This window comes from Rhagoletis pomonella, unplaced genomic scaffold, assembly GCF_013731165.1.
Source record: "Rhagoletis pomonella isolate Grant_MI unplaced genomic scaffold, Rhpom_1.0 Rhpom_scaffold_00941, whole genome shotgun sequence".
Taxonomy (NCBI): Eukaryota; Metazoa; Arthropoda; class Insecta; order Diptera; family Tephritidae; genus Rhagoletis; species Rhagoletis pomonella.
The window spans coordinates 5,355-10,570 of record NW_023459495.1 but is presented as its reverse complement, the minus strand read 5'-3'; positions in this window follow the sequence as shown (position 1 = coordinate 10,570).

Here is a 5,216-nt window from a genome sequence, read left to right as displayed (position 1 = left end):
TGAGCGCTGAATCGGCGGCCGCGTATTTTCCCACCAGGTTTATTGCGGGCAAATTGGTAATCACCTCCAGCGCCTTATTTGGGGTGGTCCTTAAGGCACCCGAAATGCATAGAAACGCTGTTCTTTGGACCTTACTCAATAGTTTTAGGTAACTTGCCTTTTGAATTGCTGGCCACCATACAAGTATTCCATATAAGAGTATTGGCCTGACCACCGAGGTGTATAGCCAATGTGTAATACGAGGTGTTAACCCCCACTAGATACTTAACATTCTCCTTCAAGGATATCTCCACACCCAAAAAGATTAGCGAGGAGACAATGGGAAACCTGTGTTTCCTTGTGAAGAGAATTGCTTCGGTTTTCTCGGGGTTTACTCCGAGTCCCCTACTCTCTGTCCAGTTCCTAAGCGTGGCCATGTTAGAGCGCAGAATCTCCATTGGGGTATTTGGGTATTTGCCTTTGATGGCAATTGCCAGATCGTCAGCATATGCTGTGACATGGCAACCCCCCCTCTCTAGTGCCACCAGCAGAGAGTTCACCGCCAAATTCCAGAGAAAAGGGGAGAGAACCCCTCCCTGAGGAGTGCCTCTACAGACCTTTCTGCTTATTGTGGTGTTGCCGAGCGGTTATCGTCCTGCTGACAAGTATAGACTCGATCAGCACCGCCACATTCTGGTCAACTCCAAGCTCTTCTAAGGCACCCGTTATGGCGCTTGCGTAATTATTGTTGAAGGCGCCTTCTATGTCTACAAAGGCAACCAGAGCGTACTCTTTGTCTAATAAACTTTTTTTCCACCAACCCAACGAGCGAGTGCAAGGCGGTTTCCGTGGATTTGCCTTTCGTATAGGCATGCTGCGCTGGGGAGAGCCTACTTGTTGGTATCACGCCCCGTACATAATCATCCACTATCCTCTCTAAAATTTTGAGAAGGAAAGAGACTGATGGGTCTGAAGTCCTTAGGGTTGGTATGAGAGGACCTGCCCGCCTTGGGTATAAAGGAGACTTTTGTCTCTCTCCAGCCTAGCGGGATGTAGCCCATGTTAAGACAGCTTCTTATAATAACCACAATGAACGGAGAGATAATACCCCGTGATTGCTGCAGCTCTACCGGGTGTATTCCATCAAGTCCCGGTGACTTGTAAGGACCAAAAGTCTTAATAGCCCATTCGATTTTTTCGTTTGTAATCAGTGGGTTTCCCAGATCAGATAGCCCCCCTTAATTCTGGGGGTCATTAGGTTCCACCGGCTTGTTTCCAGGGAAGTGTGTGTCCAGGAGGGCACCTAAAGATTCCTCGCTCGTCGTAGTCCATGAGTTCCCTTGACCCTTGAGATAGCCAAGGTTGCATGGCGACTTTGCGAGAATTCTTCTTAATCTGGCCGCTTCCGTGGTTTCCTCAATTCCCTTGCAGTAACTTTGCCAGGATTTACGTTTCGCAGTTCTAACTGCTTTTTTGTATATTTTCAGATCAGCCTTGTAGGCTTCCCAGTCCTCTGCTGCTCTCGTGGCTTTGGCCTTATTCAACATTGACCTATTAGATTCACGTAACAAGGATAATTGTTTCGACCACCAAGGTGGTTTGCCTTTTCCCCTGTATCGAACAACCGGGCATCCGGCTGACAAAGAACTATTCATGGCTTTAGTAACCTGATTAACCAACCCATCCAGCTCCACCTGCGTGGCGGGGTCTCGGGGAGGTATCTTTGGCAGTTAAGTCCTTAATATATTATTGTAAACCCCCCAGTCGGTATTTCTAACATTTCTGAACTCCCTTACTTGGGGGGTCTTAAGATCTATTTCGAATTTAATATAACGATGGTCAGAATAAGATTTTTCATTCAGTACTCTCCATCTCTTGATTTTATGGGCAAACATGTCTGAAGCCAGAGTTATGTCCAAAACTTCCTCTCTACTCTTTGTTATAAAGGTCGGCTCTGAGCCTAAATTCAAGACACTAAGTTTGTTCCCTAGAATGAAGTCTAGTAACGACTCACCTCTAGCATTCGTGTCCGTACTCCCCCACATCAAGTTGTGGGCATTAGCGTCGCAGGAGGCAACCAGTGGTTTGTTCTTGAAGGCTGCTTCCTCGGCCAAGGTCCGAAACCCATCTGGTGGCACGTCCTTGTCATGGGCAATGTAGGCAGAGGCTACGCAAAAGCTGGTTTTGTCCAGCTCAATGCTTGCCACTACCAGATCGCCGTCACTAAGCTGTGGGAGCAGGAAGATGTTTAAGTTGTTCCTTGCTAATATGCAAGCTCGAGTCTTACCTGCATTTTGTGCGGCAATAAGCTTAAAGTCCTTCATCCCAAGTCCGCAGATTTTATTGCCGTGTATCCACGGTTCCTGGATGAGGGCATCGTCGAGTCCACCGGCAGCCAGGCGGACCTCAAGGTTCGCAGACGCGAGTTTAGAGTGGTGGAGGTTGATCTGGATCAGCTTCATCAGAATCTGTCCGTTTTACCTCCACCATCGTGACATCCACGTCCACCTCTTCGATCTCACCACCCAATCCTTTTGCGCCAGTGGGGCTAGCGATTCGGCGTTGAGGATCAGCAACACCTGCCTTCTATTCTCTACTGGCTCCTCTATCTTCCCTACCAATTATGAGTTGGCAGGTCCTTATTACAGGATCTGAAGATCCTATCTATCCTATCCTATTATCTTACCGGATAATATTTGAAAGACAAACAAAATGAAGTTGGATATTCGCCTATCGCATAGGGACTGTAACCCTAGCAGTTTTCTTATGGCCTCAAAAGGTGGAAGGTCACTAGTCCACTTCATTTTTTTAATTGCATATTTAGTTATGGATCGTTGGATCCGTTCTGTTCGATTTGAGTGACTACAGTAAGATGGATTCCAAACGATAGAACAGTATTCGATGACACTACGAACCATTGATGTATAAAGCGCCTTAATGGTGATAGGGTCCTTAAATTCCTGACTGTTTTTTTTTTGATAAAGCCAACCATAGATTTCGCTTTAGCGATCATATAATCGTAGTGATTATTGAAGCGGCAATTTTAACTAAATATAACGCCCAGATCTTTTAACTCATAATTACGAGCCAAGTCATGATTATTTAAATGGTAATCAAATAAAATGGGAGCTTCGGTGGGGCCACTCTGACTTATTCGGTTTAAGGGCTCACTGAAGTCTGCAGCATCTGTTCACCAGTAGGTGCGGCTGCAAGCGGGTGTCTGCTTGGAGCAAGCGGCTCGCTATATAAACGTGTATTTGGTTGCGAAACCACCCCCGTCCCAGCAATGGGTTGTGCGATGGGCTTGGGACCCACCTCGTAAAAACCACTTCCAGTGAAGAAGCTAGGCAAAGCCTCGGATGAGACCCCCCCTTATGATGACGACCACGGCAAACGTATAAAGGACTACGATTTGAGTGCATGCACCTGGAATGTCCGGACCCTTAATGGGCAAGGTGCCTCTGCCCGGCTGGTTGATGTCCTCGTAAGGACAAAAGCTGACATCACCGCCATCCAAGAAATGCATTGGACGGGGCAAGGCAAACAATGTCTGGGGCCTTGCGACGTCTACTACAGCTGCCATGTAAATGAGCGCAAATTCGGTGTTGGATTTGTGGTGGGAGAGAGACCCCGTCGCCGAGTACTGTCGTTCACCCCGGTGGACGAGCGTCTAGCCACAATCCGCATCAAAGCGAGATTCTTCAACATCTCGCTCATCTGCGCCCATGCCCCGACGGAAGAGAAGGATGAGTCATCCAAGGATCTCTTCTATCAGCGCTTGGAGCGCACGTACGTACGATATCAAAATCGTGCTTGGCGGCTTCAATGCCAGGGTGGGCAAGGAAGGGATCTTTGGAACCACCGTCGGAAAATTCAGCCTCCACGACGAAACGTCTGACAACGGATTGAGGCTGATCGACTTCGCCGGGGCCCGAAACATGGTAGTGGCTGTCTCCGGATCGAAAAACGAGAAACCAAATCGATCATGTGGTGATAGACGGAAGGCACGCTTCCAGTGTTTTAGACGTACGCACACTCCGAGGCCCAAACATCGACTCGGACCACTATCTTGTTGCAGCCAAGATACGCACCCGCCTCTGTGCAGCAAAAAATGTGCGCCCAAATATGCAAGGAAAGCTTAACGTCGAAAAGCTGCAATAACAACAGACAGCCAGCGCTTTCGCTACTCGACTCTCACACCTGCTCTCAGAGAGCACTCTTCAACAAACCGACATATGCGAGCAGTGGAACCACATTTACCGCCTATTAAGTACCGCCGCCGAAGAAGTAGTCGGATTTCAGCGAGCCCGAAAGAACAACTGGTACGATGAGGAGTGTCAGGAAGCTACAGAGAAAAAAGATGCTGCCTACAGGGCCACGCTGCGATCGGGCGCAACGCGTGCTATGTGGGACCGCTATAGGGATCTGAATAGGGAAGCGAGACGTATTTGCCGCAACAAGAAGAGAGAGGCCGAAATACGTGAGTGCGAAGAGCTTGAAATGCTGGCCGACAGGAGGAATGCCCGAAAATTTCACCAGAGAGTTAGGCGACTTATGGAAGGTTTAAAGACCGGGACGCACTTCTGTAGGAACAATAATGGCGACCTAGTAACTGATGTCCAGAGCGTACTCAAATTATGGAGGGAACACTTTTCCGCCCTCCTAATTGGTAGCAGCACGGAAAGTTGTGGAGAAGAAGAACCCGAGCCCGCAGTCGATGATGACGGAGTCGACGTTCCACCGCCTGACTATGACGAGGTACGTATAGCAATAACGCGGCTGAAAAACAACAAAGCCGCTGGAGCTGACAGCCTGCCAGCTGAGCTATTCAAGTACGGCGGCGAGGAGTTGATAAGGTGCATGCATCAACTCTTGTGCAGAATATGGTCAGATGAACGCATGCCCGACGACTGGAATTTAAGTGTGCTCTGCCCAATCCACAAGAAAGGTGACCCCGCCATTCGCGCCAACTACCGCGCGATCAGCCTTCTAAGCATAGGTTACAAGGTTTTATCGAGTGTATTGTGTGAAAGACTGAAGCCCACCGTCAATGAACTGATTGGGCCTTATCCGTGTGGCTTTAGACCTGGCAAATCCACCATAGACCAGGTATTCACAATACGCCAAATCTTGGAAAAGACCCGCGAGAAAAGGATCGACACTCACCACCTATTTGTCGACTTTAAAGCCGCTTTTGACAGCACTAAAAGGAGTTGCCTATACGCCGCTATGTCTGA